Below are 17,366 nucleotides of genomic sequence, written 5' to 3'. Positions count from 1 at the left end.
AAACTTAAGTTTATTCCGCTAGATAACTTGGTACAGTATTCTTCCGTGAAAACCCACCTAGTGCACCGTGTCCTATGACGCCGTAGCTAACTAGCATGCTAGCATCCTATAACACATGGTTAGCACCAATACTTGGTAACAACAAGCTACCAATGGATCATTCGTGTCCGTGTCTAGTTCATAACGCAGAAGTAATTAAACGTTGGCTAGCTAACACAAAGTCAGTCCTGCTAGCTACACAAGTGGACTACACATCTCGAATGTTCAGAAAGTTAAGCTTACGTTGCAAAAATCTTATTGACTAAAAATGATACAGCTAGCTGGTAGGGTTAGCTAGCTAGCAGTGGGTGCGTTGTAGACTATGTTAGAAAATGTAGCTGGCTAGCTAACCTCGATAGTTACTCTGTACTACGCCTTTATCTTGATACAAAGACAACTATGTAGCTAGCTAACATTAGAATAGTCAAATCGTTCCGTTGTAATGTATATAGTTTCTACAGTACTGCTAATTGGTAAAGTTGGCTAGCTAGCTGTGGCTGTGGTGTTGTGGTGTTGACGCCGTTTCGAAATAATAAGACGCATCACTGATGATGCAAGTTAGTGATACATATTGACAGTGTGTGTCCTGCCAAATAAAGCACAATTGATGTTGCATCATCAGTGCGAGTAGGAAGGATTTGGAGGCTGTCCTGGCGCAGCAGTCTAAGGTACTGCATCTCAGTGCAAGAGGCATCACTACAGTTCCTGGTTCGAATCCAGGCTGGATCACATCCAGCCGTGATTGGGAGTCCCATAGGGCGGCGCACAATTGGCCCAGCGTCGTCCGGGTTTGGCCGGGGTAGGCCGTCATTGTAAATAAGAATTTGTTCTTAACTGACTTGCCTAGTTAAATAAATGTTACCTTAAAAAAATATATACTGTACAGTATTGTAGATATAGTACTAACTTGATATAGTAACTGTACAAGACTCGTAAAATCCTGTTTGGATATCTTGCAGACCACCTAAACATAGTCTGTGACAACAATGCAATTTCCCACATGTAACTTGCATTGCAGTGCTGAGCAAACATTTAACCACATGCCCTCAGAACTTGGAAAGTGGCATTACAACACCCTTTCAACCATGGATCAACCTTTACAAGAAGATTCAACACTTCTACTGTGTATTTACAATAAGTGATTGGGCAACGCTTCGCTATCAACAGTGCCAGAATTTATCATGCAGGATGAGCAAGGTCAATGGTGGGAAGTAACACCCAGATATGTACACAGGGTTCTGCACACACCTCCAGCCAGGTATAAAACAAGCAGTAGGGAAGGTGATCATTACATGCATGTTAAGGCAAAGTTAACAGGGTACTACAAACTATCAACCAATCAGGTAAGGGAACTCTGAATGTTTTATTTTTGATAATATGGGAGACATTTTCATCAAGCAAAAGAGCACAGATGTGTGCAAAAAACACAATTAAACTTGATGTGCAGCGTGATTTCATGTTTTATTTTCTTCAACTATGTGTAGAATGAGGAGGCTATTATTTAACCAGAGATCAGTGTACTGAGCCATGAATGCAATGCACACAATGCAATGGGTATATTGGATAATATGTACATTGAATAAGCATATTACTCCTGTCTATGGTTAATTTGCTCACTGCCATTTGCTTGTGAAAAATGTCCCCCCACATGCTGTGTGTATGCAATAACTGTGGCTTTGCAAGTTTGTTATTCAAGCAAGAATACCCTCAAAAATGTTTTTGTTATTAAAATGGATCAACAGATATCATGCAAGTCTAAATATTTGCAGAAATGTTTGCACCATCTACATTGAATGAACTGTTGTTTGGTGTGCAGTCTTAGTGTGTGCAGATAAGCCTATCGTAGTGTTTTTCAGAGTCAAAATGGCAAAATACAAGGTGACTGTGCACACACACAACATCGCAACTGCCACCACGATGAACAACGTCTTCATCAAGCTGGTTGGCGAAAAAGGAGAGAGTAAGCGCACGTGGCTCACTAGCTTGAGGGGAGGCTTCTATCAAGACACGGTAAGTCAGTCATGCTCCTATCAGTACTAACAGATATTTATCTTTAAAGCTAGAATCCTTAATTGAAACAATAACAAAGAGGCACCCCAACTCTGTTTTGGTAAAAAGCTGAGGGATGGGCTTGTAGAAATGTCACTATTCTCAAATTCATAGAAAATGTATACTTTTAACCATGTTTTGTGACTATAGCTTAGTGTTTGTTTACATTTACATTGCTTACAATCATTGGAGTAAAACAAGCTTGTATTTTGGGTTCTGATTGGGTACGACAGTTGAACTAAGCAATTATAAATTATATTCTTCAAGAATCTGAGTGTATATAATTTATAATTCTAAAAATGGATGTAGCAACAAATTATTCTAGCTTCAATTAGACTTACCATTTGCATTTTTCAAATACTGTACTCAAAACACACCCAAAAGCAACCAATATGTTCATACACATATAGTGTATATGATGTGAAGACTTTGTTGCCTTTATGTTGGGCCCTTACGTAATAATACTGGTAGTACAGGATTAGTTATATTTGCCTTTGTTACTTGCTTTCTCACACAGTCCAGATTCCGCTCTCTCTCGCTCTCTCTCTTCTCTCTCTGCCCCTCCCTTTTTCTCTCACTCCCCCCCTCTATCTCATTCTCTCATTCCCTCCATCTATCTCTCACTTCCTCCATCTCTCTCTCTCTCTCTCTCTCTCTCCCCTGCTCTCTCTGCAGGCATCTTGTGAATTCGAAGTGGTGTGCCCCTCCTCCCTCGGCAAGCTGGTGCTGATAGAGCTGGACAAGCAGCCCCTCCCACTCTTCCCCCAGGACACCTGGTTCCCGTCCAAGGTTGTCGTAACGACGCCAGAGAAAGGCACATGCCAGTTCCCCATCTACCGTTGGATCATGGACAAGGAGGTGCACCTGTTCAGAGAGGGCACAGGTCAGCACGGTGTGACGTTATGAAACGACATCACATGCAGACATGTTAGAATGAATTAATGCATGGGAAAAAAGTGGATACTTGCAGCATTTTCTTTGTGTGTGAGGGGAGGCATTTTCTTTGTGTGTGTACGATGTCACTAAGTTTTAAAGCTACTTTGCCTCTTAGGGCCACCGTACATACAGTAATACATGCAACACTGGTTCTGAAGGATTAGTGTAATAATATGTGTGATTAACTTGATTTATTATTTGTTATATTTTTCAGCTAAAAGACTCTGTGATGAAACTAATCATCTTGCCAGGTACAGCAGGGAAAAGGAGATGAAGATGAGAACTGAGCTGTACTGGTAGGTGCTGTGGTCTTTCGTCCTAGCTGCCCAGTCTGTCCATTATATCTGACCAACCTCCATTTATTTCCTGCTCCTCCTCTTTCTCCTGCTCCACCTGCTCCTCCTCCTACTCAGCTGGGATACCTACAAGGAGGGTTTCCCCGGCAGCATGAAGGCAGACAACCCTCTGGATCTTCCCAGCGAGATCCAATTCTCGTTCACCAAGGCCACCCAGTTCCTCTTCACCGCCGCCACCGGGTGAGTTCCTCACCTAAGCCAAATGTATACCCGACTTCAGTACACAACACGAGAATGCAATGTGCTACTCATCTGTAGTAACAAAAGGTTGTTGGGTGCCGAGTTCAAAAGCCATACACTGGGGGGAAAATCCGAAAACCCTCATTCACTAAAATATTCTTTACATTTTAATGTATTTTTAGGCACTAGAAGTTGTGAAAAATAATAGAACAATGATTGTAAATAATGAATGTAAATTATGACTGTGAATAAAGATACTACAATGTTTCATCATTTATAACTATGTGTGAATGCCTATTTTTCTCCAAACGCTGATGAAGGCTGTCGCCCAAATGTGTCTGATTGCTCTGACCTCTCCTGCTGATAATTACATTAAAACGTACGAATAGTTCAGTGCGGATTTGAGCTTTTTTCCTTTGTCCAGTACGTGGTGATTTTAACATTTTGGGTTGCACACACTTGCATATTTTTGCGACTATGCAGGACAGCCATTTTTGCGTAGCTAATTGCGTTGCGTACGTCGGGCATAATTCATCCTCTAAGGACAGTTCAGATAGTACTTCCTGCAGCAGATCATCAAAGCTCTTCTAAAGTATTCTATTCATTTATATTGTTGAGTTTTACATTTGCTCTGTGAAACTCTATTGGCTCAGCTTGACATAGTTCCTTGTCTCCCATTCTGTAGGATCACTGAGCTGAAACTGATGGGGTATTCTGACAGCAAGAAGAACTGGAAAAACATTGATGAAATCAGCAAAGTCTGCCTCAATAGAACTGTCATCTCAGGTGAGTGCATTTCACAGGTGCATTTGCAGTATTAACTCCAGGGGCCTGTTTATTAGGAGGTAAACATTTTGAAACAAAGTGAAAGGGGGAAGTAATACTACTTGAATATGTCAAATAGAAATATACATACAGTACCAGTCAAAAGTTTGGACACACCTACTCATTCAAGGTCTACATTGTAGAATAATAGTGAAGACATCAAAACTATGAAATAACACATATGGAATCATGTAGTAACCAAAAATGTGTTAGACAAATATTTAATATTTGAGATTCTTCAAAGTAGCCACCCTTCGGCTTGATGACAGCTTTGCACACTCTTGGCATTTTCTCAACCAGCTTCAAACTTTTGACTGGTACTGTATATACTAAAAACGACCCTGGATTACTAGGCATCATCTGGAAAAAAACAGACTGAAACAGGGAGGGAATACCTGTCCAATAAGAAACTCTTGATTTTATTTTCTGTTGCAAAAGGTTTTGCTACGGTGTCCACTAAATAATACGACACATAATTTCCATCTTCCACACTACGCACAGGAGCACTGGAAGGAAGACGAGTTTTTCGGGTACCAGTATCTGAATGGCTCCAACCCCATGTTGATCCGTCGCAGTCACAGAAAATATGGTCAAGCCCTCTCTTCGTGGATCGTCCAGCCTCCTAAGGGAATTGCAGGTACCGTACAGTATGTCAAAGTGTGACTCTTTGGTAAAATAAATGAATTGTTAAAAGTTTCCTAAATTATTGCAGTACCAGTTATATTATGGGGGGCGCTGGACTAGGGGCAGTCCTCTTGGACCTTGATGAATATCTTGGATATTCACAATTATAAATGGAAGTCAATGGAGATCCCTTTGTTGGATGTCTAGACGTCCACTTTCTTGGACCATCAGAGGCATGTACCAGATTCCTTTTTGGACCTCCAGATGACTTTTGTGGAGGTCCATCCAGTATGTTTCTCAATAGCTAGGTTTCCATCCAATTGGCGACAGATTTTCATGCAAATATTCTCAAATCCGCATAAAAACAATATGCACATTTCCCCACCATAGATGTTTCCATCAAATTTACCTGTTGCGGATATAAGGCTGTGTGATGACGTAGTGCACATAAAAATAACCTTTGTGGTTAAATTCCCATGTACCCAAACATAATAAATAAAAACATGTAAATGTCATTTCCATCACATTTTCAACTCTGATGGCTTTGTCACAATTATTTTTCTGTTATATAGCGAATGTGCCCACTCTGGTCTTGGCACGTGCACTCTAGCCAACAGCTGGCAGATACAGTGCAGGTATAGCCTACATGATGACATTATTATATGGACAAAAAATATTATTTTTACTTATCAATGGCAGTCAAGCATCAGTCATCATGTCACCAGAAAAAGACCCTAGATATTTATTGGAAAGGAGCATCAAGCTCATCACTGTGCACTTTCACCACCCTGTGAAGTTCATCATAACTTATTTCATCTGTAGCCTAATAAACTGCATGTTTTCCTGAGTCGTAGTGAGAGGACCACACAACATATCATCATGTGACTCCAAGTTTACTTAGATATATAATTTTGTGCACATAAAAGCGCCATTACACCACCATTTCTCCCATTATACATTTTACTGACATAAAAATATCCCAACTTGTCTAGCATATTTTGTTTTGTTGACATGCTGAAAGTTTACAGACAAATATTCTGTTTCCTTCAGGCTTGTCGTGACATTTTCTATCCGACATGTACTTAAAAAATGTTGGATGGAAACCTGGTTACTGAAAAATGAAAAACATCCCAGTATTACTTTCTTTTATGTTTTTGTGGGGGGATGGTAACCCTAAAATCCAAGAAAGTAATCGCAAAAATAACTTTATTGGATATTTTTTGGGATAATCCTAGTATAACGCAGAGCTACAATATCTGTCCCATTCTAAAATATCAAGAAAGTGAACCGTAATCCTAACCTGTTGCATTGTAACTTTTGGATTTATTCTCCCATGTCATCCAATCCCAAACAGAGCGGCAACATATTCCTGCTTGACTACAAGAACCTGGATGGATTAAAGGCAAACGTGATCAATAAGAAAAAACAGTACATGGCGGCTCCTCTGGTCCTGCTCTACAAAACCCCTGATGACAAGCTGATTCCCATCGCCATCCAGGTAAGGTTGACCTAACTAACGTTGAAGTGAAGACTACAGTCACAGAGACCATTACAAGTGAGAGAGTCTGTAAACCCATCATGTTTCAATCTCCTTTAGAGAGCCCACTTACCCATGGAGGCTGGTGGAGGTAGAAATGGAGAGTACGGGCTCATTACTACAGTTCCCTTCTTTACGTTCCAAACATTATGACGAGCCCGTCCTCCCCATGTTTCCCTCCACCAGCCTCCACTGTATCTGACAGCGCCCAAAGAAAATATTTTTGATATTGTTTTCAAATGCTTTTAATTAATGCATTACACACTTATGGTTCATCAAGGGTTCTTTGGGAAGGGTGATGGTTTTATGTGAAACCTTTGAGTCCTTCAATGCTTCTTTGGAGTTCAGAAAAGGTTTTTTTCCTCTTTTTGTGATAATTCAATTGTGTGTGGGGGGGGCAGCTCATAATTATTTTGGGGGGGGGTGTGGTTTGCTCAAAGCTCTTTTTAAGTGAGAGTGTCATTCCAGTTTATCTAATCTGTTGTGTTATTATGCCATTACATTTTAAATCTGACTATGGCCAGTGAAAGTGTCTTGTGAAATACATAAGGGATAATCAATGACTATGTGCTCTCTGGAAAATAATGAATAATGAGGTGTGTTCCACAAAGCGCTAGCAGAGTGGAACTAACCTTCCACAGAGTTACATTATTTTCCAGAGTACGCATAGAGCCCCGAGTTGATTATCCCTTTTATACCTTGGCTATAATTTAGCACATTTACTGCTAGAAATGTGTTCATTTGCAGGGATAAATGAGTTCAACATCCACTGAAATAGCTAGCAAGTTTACTAGATAGTGACACTAGTTGCCTGGGTAACCAAAAATACTTGCTAGTTTAGCCAACCAAACCATCAGTGTCACGTCCTGGCCAGTATAAGGGTTAATTAGTATTGTAGTTTGGTCAGGACGTGGCAGAGGGTATTCGTTTTATGTGGTTCGGGGTGGTGTGTTTGTTAAAAGGGTGTTTGATTTAGTATTTCCGGGTTTTGGTTTATGTTTAGGTATTTCTATGTTTAGTCTAGTGTGTCTGGTTCTATGTTGAGTTAATTGGGGTTGGACTTCCAATTGAAGGCAGCTGTTTGGTGTTGCCTTTGATTGGAAGTCCTATATTAGTTGGGTGTGTTTGTCTTGTATTTTGTGGGAGATTGTTCTGTGTTGAGCCTTATGCTTTGCCAGACTGTTTGTTGTTGTTGTTGTTGTTGTTGTTGTTGTTGTTGTTGTTGTTGTTCGTTCGTTCTAGTGTTTTGTTATTTTGGTATTCATTTTGAAAATAAATAAACAGCAAGATGAGCCTGCACATACCTGCTGCGTTTTGGTCCTCCTTCACCGACGTCGACAAGCGTGACAGAATCTCCCACCAACAATGGACCAAGGAGCAGAGGGACTTCGAGTTGGACTGGCGGGAAAAATGGACCTGGGAGGAAGTTCTGGACGGGGCCGGACCTTGGCACCAGGCTGGGGAGTATCGCCGCCCGCAGTGGGAAATTGAGGCAGCCAAGGCAGAGAGGCGGAGGTACGAGGCCATGGACGCGCTGAGGGAGAAGCACGAGAGGCACCCCCAATAATTCTTTTTGGGGGGGGCACACGGGTAGTTTGGCTAGGCGTAGGAAGAGCCGGAAGCCAGCTACCCGTGGTTATATGGAGGAGCGTATGGGGTGGAGAGCGCTATGTTTTGCTGAGGAGCGCACTATCTCACCCATACGCACGCACAGTCCGGTGCGCGTTATTCCAGCCCCTCGCAGGTGCCGTGCTAGAGCGGGCATCCAGCCTGGTAGGAGGATGCCTGCGCAGCGCATAAACTGGTCGCCGGTACGCCTCCGAGGACCAGGCTACCCAACTCCCGCTCTACGCACGGCTACCATCAGGCCCCTGCACAGCCCAGTCTGCCCTGTACGAGCACCCCGCTCGTACAGGGCTACTAGTTCCATCCAGCCAAGACGGGTTGTGCAGGAGGTAAGATCAAGACCGACTGTGCGCCTCCATAGCCCTGGGTTTCCAGCTCCTGTCTCTCGTGCGGACCCGGAAGTGCGTCAAGCCAGTCCGACTCGTCCTGTTCCCGCTCCCCGCACTAGCCTGGAGGTGCGTGTTCAAAATCTGGTAAGCCCAGTACCAGCACCACGCACCAGGCTTCAAGTGCGTAAACCCAGCCTCACCAGTCAACAGTCGTCAGAGCTGCCCGCCAGTCAACAGTCGTCAGAGCTGCCCGCCAGTCAACAGTCGTCATCAGAGCTGCCCGCCAGTCAACAGTCGTCATCAGAGCTGCCCGCCAGTCAACAGTCGTCATCAGAGCTGCCCGCCAGTCAACAGTCGTCGGAGCTGCCCGCCAGTCAACAGTCGTCAGAGCTGCCCGCCAGTCAACAGTCGTCGGAGCTGCCCGCCAGTCAACAGTCGCCGGAGTGGCCAGACTGCGCTGAACTGCCGGAGTGGCCAGACTGCGCTGAACTGCCGGAGTGGCCAGACTGCGCTGAACTACCGGAGTGGCCAGACTGCGCTGAACTACCGGAGTGGCCAGACTGCGCTGAACTGCCGGAGTGGCCAGACTGCGCTGAACTGCCGGAGTGGCCAGACTGCCCTGAACTGCCGGAGTGGCCAGACTGCCCTGAACTGCCGGAGTGGCCAGACTGCCCTGAACTGCCGGAGTGGCCAGACTGCCCTGAACTGCCGGAGTGGCCAGACTGCCCTGAACTGCCGGAGTGGCCAGACTGCCCTGAACTGCCGGAGTGGCCAGACTGCCCCGGACTGCCAGACTGCCCCGGACTGCCAGACTGCCCCGGACTGCCAGACTGCCCCGAACTGCCAGACTGCCCCGAACTGCCAGACTGCCCCGAACTGCCAGACTGCCCCGAACTGCCCCGAACTGCCCCGAACTGCCAGACTGTCCCGAACTGCCAGACTGTCCCGAACTGCCAGACTGTCCCGAACTGCCCAGACTGTCCCGAACTGCCAGAGCGGCCCGACTGCCCCCCGGCGATGCCAGAGCGGCCCGACTGCCCCCCGGCGATGCCAGAGCGGCCCGACTGCCCCCCGGCGATGCCAGAGCGGCCCGACTGCCCCCCGGCGATGCCAGAGCGGCCCGACTGCCCCCCGGCGATGCCAGAGCGGCCCGACTGCCCCCGGCGATGCCAGAGCGGCCCGACTGCCCCCCGGCGATGCCAGAGGGGCCCGACAGCCTGGAACGGCCGGAACCAGAGCCACCTCCAGATATTGGTTGGGTTGGGGAGGGGGGGTGTAGCACAGTGCCGTTGTTGACGGCAGCCACCCTCCCTTCCCTCCCTTTAGTAGAGGGGAATTTTGGTTTTGTTGTTTGGGGTTGTTGTTTTTTTTTCTTTTTTTTTAAGGTGCTTCCGGGGTTAGCACCTTTAAGGGGGGGGTACTGTCACGTCCTGGCCAATATAAGGGTTAATTAGTATTGTAGTTTGGTCAGGACGTGGCAGAGGGTATTCGTTTTATGTGGTTCGGGGTGGTGTGTTTGTTAAAAGGGTGTTTGATTTAGTATTTCCGGGTTTTGGTTTATGTTTAGGTATTTCTATGTTTAGTCTAGTGTGTCTGGTTCTATGTTGAGTTAATTGGGGTTGGACTTCCAATTGAAGGCAGCTGTTTGGTGTTGCCTTTGATTGGAAGTCCTATATTAGTTGGGTGTGTTTGTCTTGTATTTTGTGGGAGATTGTTCTGTGTTGAGCCTTATGCTTTGCCAGACTGTTTGTTGTTGTTGTTCGTTCGTTCTAGTGTTTTGTTATTTTGTTATTCATTTTGAAAATAAATAAACAGCAAGATGAGCCTGCACATACCTGCTGCGTTTTGGTCCTCCTTCACCGACGACAACCGTGACAATCAGTCCTAGCTTGCTATTATGAATTCAAATTCAACAATGCCAATAACATTAGCCTTCAGCCATGTGCGCATTGTTGAGCTTATAATATGAATAAAAAAATTTTTATACAAATGTCTCAACCGTTTAAGCTAAACGGTCTGCTCTGTTGCGTCAGCCTATTGCATTTTTACATTTTTCATGTGTAGTGGTTGTATGCATTTTGAATCCGTCAGAGTCTTTTGAACCGTAGACATATTTTTTTTATCATCCCAGGGATGGCGGGAAGCCCTTAATTATAAAGACATAACAAGTAGGCTATTTGGTTGTAATTGTAACGTTGCAACATTTTAGAGACTACCAAGGGTGTCCAACCATCTTCCAGGCGAGCCTTAAAGGGGCAATGTTGTAATTTGAGACTGACTTGAATATGCAAAGACGCCAATAGACAGAGTGTAGCCTCCATGTTTGTCTGATTCTCTATGGTTAAAAAAAGATAGTAATGCATTTCATTTTGTAAAGTGGTTCCTTGCATCATACAATGATGTACAAAGGTACAAATGGTGTTACAGACCATTTTTTGGTGTCTTGAGCTTTTGGACAAGTAAAAAATATTTCTAATTGTCCAAAGGACAAGTGGCAAAAAAAAGTGAATGTCAAGCCCTGAACCAAAAAGGTTTGTAACGATAGCAGAACCCTTTTTGGTGCTATGTAGAACCATTTTTGATAGTTATTTATAGAACTTTAGGACAGGGTTCTTTATAGCACCATAAACGTTCCATTTATAACCTTATGTTCATGGTTATTTACAGAACCTTCAAAAAAGGGTTTTATGTAGCACCAAAAAGGAATCCGCTATTGTTATTATTTGTATTTTTCCATTAAACAGGGATAATGTTGCTGGTAGCCATCTATGAGGTCCCTAACACTGTCTCTCTCCACAGCTGAAGCAGAAGCCTGCAAAAGACAACCCCATCTTCCTTCCTACTGACTCTGAGTATGACTGGCTCCTGGCCAAGATCTTTGTGAGGAGCGCTGACTTTCAAGAGCACCAGCTCAACGTCCACCTGCTGCGCACTCACCTCCTGGCTGAGGTGTTCGCCGTAGCACTGCTGCGCAACATTCCCATGGTGCACCCCCTCTACAAGGTACATAACACAGCACAGCATAGCATAACATAGCATAAAACCAGGAGGTTGGTGGCACCCAAATTGGGGAGGACGGGCTCGTGGTAATGGCTGGAGCAGAAAGAGTGGCTGGAGCAGAAAGAGTGGAATGTTATCAAACACATGGTTTCTTTTTGTGTTTGATGTCATTCAGTCCATTCCAGCCTTTATTATGAGCTGTCCTCCCCTCAGCATCCTCCACTGAGCATAACATAGCATAGCATAACATAATATAACATATCATAGCATAACATAATATAACATAATATAGCATTACATAACATAACATAATATAGCATAAATTAATATAGCATAACATAATATATCATAGCATAACATAATATAGCATAGCATAACTGTCAAACGGTGGGTGTATTGAGGGTCGGTGGGTGCAAACGGTGGGTGCATGGAAGTCAGGCGCAGGAGAGCAGAGATGAGTGGACAAAGCACTTTACTGAGGCAATTATTATAACGGAACGCAACCGTGTCACAAAAACAAATACCCACAGAACAAGTGAGGCAGCACAAAGAACAACAACCAAGTACAAAGTACCGGCTGCCACAAAGCACGGGTACAAAACAAAACCCGGTGCAAACCAGCCGGAAGCATGCCAACCTTGACAATAAACAATACCCCACACAGACATGGAGGGAACAGAGGGATAAATACACATAGTAATTAAGAGGAGATGTAAACCAGGTGTGCAGGTAAACAAGACAAAACAAATGGAAAATGAAAGGTGGAGTGGCGATGGCTAGAAGACCGGTGTCATCCTGAACAAGGAGAGGGACCGACTTCGGAGGAAGTCGTGACAATAACATAATATAGCATAACATAGCATAGAATAACATAACATAATAAAGCATAGCATAAGATAACATAATATATCATAGCATAATATATTGTAACCCTAGGAAGCTCTTTGCCACCTTCTCCTCCTTCCTGAATCCTCCTCCCCATCCCCCCCCTCCTCCCTCTCTGCGGATGACTTCGTCAACCATTTTGAAAAGAAGGTCGACGACATCCGATCCTCGTTTGTTAAGTCAAACGACACCGCTGGTCCTGCTCACACTGCCCTACGCTATGTTTTGACCTCTTTCTCCCCTCTCTCTCCAGATGAAATCTTGCGTCTTGTGACGGCCGGCCGCCCAACAACCTGCCCGCTTGACCCTATCCCCTCCTCTCTTCTCCAGACCATTTCCGGAGACCTTCTCCCTTACCTCACCTCGCTCATCAACTCATCCTTGACCGCTGGCTATGTCCCTTCCGTCTTCAAGAGAGCGAGAGTTCCACCCCTTCTCAAAAAACCTACACTCGATCCCTCCGATGTCAACAACTACAGACCAGTATCCCTTCTTTCTTTTCTCTCCAAAACTCTTGAACGTGCCGTCCTTGGCCAGCTCTCCTGCTATCTCTCTCAGAATGACCTTCTCAATCCAAATCAGTCAGGTTTCAAGGCTGGTCATTCAACTGAGACTGCTCTTCTCTGTGTCACGGAGTCTCTCCGTACTGCTAAAGCTAACTCTCTCTCCTCTGCTCTCATCCTTCTAGACCTATCTGCTGCCTTTGATACTGTGAACCATCAGATCCTCCTCTCCACCCTCTCCGAGTTGGGTATCTCCGGCGCGGCTCACTCTTGGATTGCGTCCTACCTGACAGGTCGCTCCTACCAGGTGGCGTGGCGAGAATCCGTCTCCGCACCACGTGCTCTCACCACTGGTTTCCCCCAGGGCTCAGTTCTAGGCCCTTTCCTATTCTCGCTATACACCAAGTCACTTGGCTCTGTCATATCCTCACATGGTCTCTCCTATCATTGCTACGCAGACGACACACAATTAATCTTCTCCTTTCCCCCTTCTGATAACCAGGTGGCGAATCGCATCTCTGCATGTCTGGCAGACATATCAGTGTGGATGACGGATCAACACCTCAAGCTGAACCTCAGCAAGACGGAGCTGCTCTTCCTCCCGGGGAAGGACTGCCCTTTCCATGATCTCGCCATCACGGTGGACAACTCCATTGTGTCCTCCTCCCAGAGTGGTAAGAGCCTCGGCGTGACCCTGGGCAACACCCTGTCATTCTCCGCTAACATCAAGGCGGTGACCCGATCCTGTAGGTTCATGCTATACAACATTCGCAGAGTACGACCCTGCCTTACACAGGAAGCGGCGCAGGTCCTAATCCAGGCACTTGTCACCTCCCGTCTGGATTACTGCAACTCCCTGTTGGCGGGGCTCCCTGCCTGTGCCATTAAACCCCTACAACTCATCCAGAACGCCGCAGCCCGTCTGGTGTTCAACCTTCCCAAGTTCTCTCACGTCACCCTGCTCCTCCGCACACTCCACTGGCTTCCAGTTGAAGCTCGCATCTGCTACAAGACCATGGTGCTTGCCTACGGAGCTGTGAGGGGAACGGCACCTCCGTACCTTCAGGCTCTGATCAGGCCATACAACCCAACAAGGGCACTGCGTTCATCCACCTCTGGCCTGCTGGCCCCCCTACCTCTGCGGAAACACAGTTCCCGCTCTACCTCTGCGGAAACACAGTTCCCGCTCTACCTCTGCGGAAGCACAGTTCCCGCTCAGCCCAGTCAAAACTGTTCGCTGCTCTGGCACCCCAATGGTGGAACAAGCTCCCTCACGACGCCAGGACAGCGGAGTCAATCACCACCTTCCGTAGACACCTGAAACCCCACCTCTTTAAGGAATACCTGGGATAGGATATAGTAATCCTTCTAACCCCCCCCCAAAAAAAAGATATAGATGTACTATTGTAAAGTGGTTGTTCCACTGGATATCTTAAGGTGAATGCACCAATTTGTAAGTCGCTCTGGATAAGCGCGTCTGCTAAATGACGTAAATGTAGCATAACATAACAGAATATAGCATAACATAATATAGCATAGCATGTCCAGTTAGCATAGCATGTCACATGCGCCGAATACAAGAGGTGTAGACCTTACAGTGAAATGCTTACTTACCAACAATGCAGTTTTAAGTAAATAGAGTTAAGAATATATTTATTAAATAAACCAAAAAAAGTAACACAATAAAATAATAATAACGAGGCTATATACAGGCGATACCGGTATCGAGTCGAGTCAATGTGCGGGGATACAGGTTACTCGAGGTAATTGAGGTAAATTGTACATGTAGGCAGTGGTAAAGTGGTGAGGTCAATATAAATAGTGGCCATGTAATTGATCGTTCAGCAATCTAATGGCTTGTTGGTAGAAGATGTTAATGAGCCTTTTGGACCGAGACTTGGCGCTCCAGTACTGCTTGAGTGACTCAGAGGTCCGGGAAGACCAGGAACTACAGAACTGGATATCTTTGACCATGGCTTCCTGGCCCAAGAATGCACAGGTGACGATGTACAGGGTAATAGGGGTGTGTGTGGTAATGACGTATGGTGAAATGTCTTGTTTTTACCAGTATGTTTTTTTGTTTCTGGACCATAACTTCCCCGGCATAACTCACAACTTCCATGGACGTGACTGTCCTATAGTAACAGTCCACCCAGCTCCCCTGGCATAACTCCATTCATCACACACCTCTCTCGGTTCTTATCTTTCTGTCCAGGAATCCCTCAGTCTTTCTCCACTGTGCCAGAGGTCGTCAAGTTCGTGACCGTGGTGATCTTCACCTGCTCAGGCCAACATTCTGCTGTCAACTCTGGACAGGTGGGTGTAGCATAGCCCATACTGTTTTTTCAAGTGTGTTATTCATCTAAATCTAAGCACTCCTGACATTATCTGCCCCATCTACCATTTAGGAAGAGACATATTTGTAAAAATGTTGCAAGGTTTTTGCTGTAATTCCTTGCCACTATCATATCATAATTTCAGAATACCACCATATTGTCTGTCAGTAATAATCAGTCATTCTTCTTCATGTTACAGTATGACTATGGTGGCTGGATGCCCAACACCCCCATCTCCCTGCAACAGCCACCTCCCACCACTAAGGGGCAGTCTACTGAGAGCACCATGCTGGAGACCTTCCCCGATGTCGGCACAACAGCACAGGGCATGTCCACTATGTGGCTCCTTAGCAAGCAATCCAGTGACTTTGTGAGTCTGCCATCTTTCATGAACTATTATCAATATCATCTAGGCCTGGAATACTATATTTAGCTACAAAATATCCTATTTAAGTGTCCTTTTTAATGTTAATGATATTGTAACTATCAATATTTTACTAACTTCGATTATTCTCCATATGCAGGTGGCCCTTGGCCAGTACCCAGAGGAGCACTTCAACGAGGTACCACCCTGCACGATGATTCAGAAATTCCAGACTGAGCTGAAGGTCTTCAGCGAGACCATCAATACCAGGAACTCTGGGCTACCAGTGCCATACACCTACATGGACCCTGCTGTGGTGGAGAAAAGCGTGGCCATTTAGATAAGCCAAGAGCCTAGACCAGGGTCCAGTTCATTAGGCACCAATTGGAAGAAAACTGAGGAACCACCTTATTTTTGTTGTCCTTTGTTTAGCGCTTTAAAACATTTTCCATTGCGTGCCCTGATGAACACGACCCAATGATTCTGGAGGCATGCAATAGTAAACATTCTAAAATCTATAAAATGTATTGAGTATGTCAATTTTTGGAGCTTTGCTAAACTAATGTCCCACTTCAATCAGATAAAGGGAAATCACACTGTGGGTTCAGTCAGAATGTTAACGCTGTAACACAAGTGTTAACTGTGTTAAACCAACACACACCTCCACATGGTGTCCCTCTCACAGACAAAGGCCTTGTTGATGTTATTATTACCTTTGTACGTGTTAATGGATGTTAAGAAATACAGGGTCTTTCTGAAGGATTCATTTCTGGTGCCATATAACTATGGACTACAAGGACTGCTAGTGAAAATGAGCTCTCCTGCTAAATGATGCGACACTGAAATGTTTATTAACAGTAAAGAAGTGTCAGAATAATATGAGAGAACAATAGGTGTGACTCTCGTTTGCAATTAAAAGCTCATCTTTTTTTAAATTTTTATCTCCAGTCTTCTTGTGATATTTGCCTCATCTCATTTTGGTTGAAGTCCTGTCTACCTCCCTCATGTATTAAATTGAGGTCAGGGCTTTGTGATGGCCACTCCAATACCTTGACTTTGTTGTCCTTAAGCCATTTTGCCACAACTTTAGAAGTATGCTTGGGGTCATTGTCCATTTGGAAGACCCATTTGCGACCAAGCTTTAACTTCCTGACTGATGTCTTGAGATGTTGCTTCAATATATCCACATAATTTTCCTGCCTCATGATGCCTCGTATTTTGTGAAGTGCACTAGTCCCTCCTGCAGCAAAGCACCCCCACAACATGATGCTGCCACCCCTGTGCTTCACGGTTGGGATGGTGTTCTTCGGCTTGCAAGCCTTCCCCTTTTTCCTCCAAACATAACGATGGTCATTATGGCCAAACAGTTCTATTTTTGATTCATCAGACCAGAGGACATTTCTCCAAAAAGTACGATCTTTGTCCCTATGTACAGTTGCAAACCGTAGTCTGGCTTTTTTATGCGGTTTTGGAGCAGTGGCTTCTTCCTTGCTGAGTAGCCTTTCAGGTTATGTCGATATAGGACTCGTTTTACTGTGGATATAGATACTTTTGTACCTGTTTCCTCCAGCATCTTCACAAGGTCCTTTGTTCTGGGATTGATTTGCACTTTTTGCACCAAAGTACATTCATCTCTAGGAGACAGAACACGTCTCCTTCCTGAGCGGTATGATGACTGCATGGTCCCATTGTGTTTATACTTGCGTACTATTGTTTGTACATATGAACGTGGTACCTTCAGGCGTTTGGAAATTGCTCCCAAGGATGAACTGGACTT

The 17,366-nt window shown here is 44.9% G+C and overlaps 1 pseudogene; it reads left to right on the top strand.

The window, feature by feature from the left end:
* Positions 1–1,395: 1,395 nt before the first annotated feature.
* Positions 1,396–16,528, top strand: LOC106602309 (hydroperoxide isomerase ALOXE3-like; annotated as a pseudogene).
* Positions 16,529–17,366: the final 838 nt, after the last annotated feature.

Source organism: Salmo salar, chromosome ssa04 (genome assembly GCF_905237065.1).
Source record: "Salmo salar chromosome ssa04, Ssal_v3.1, whole genome shotgun sequence".
NCBI lineage: Eukaryota > Metazoa > Chordata > Actinopteri > Salmoniformes > Salmonidae > Salmo > Salmo salar.
Note: the sequence above shows the minus strand (reverse complement) of the source record. Positions and strands in the feature narration are given on the sequence as shown.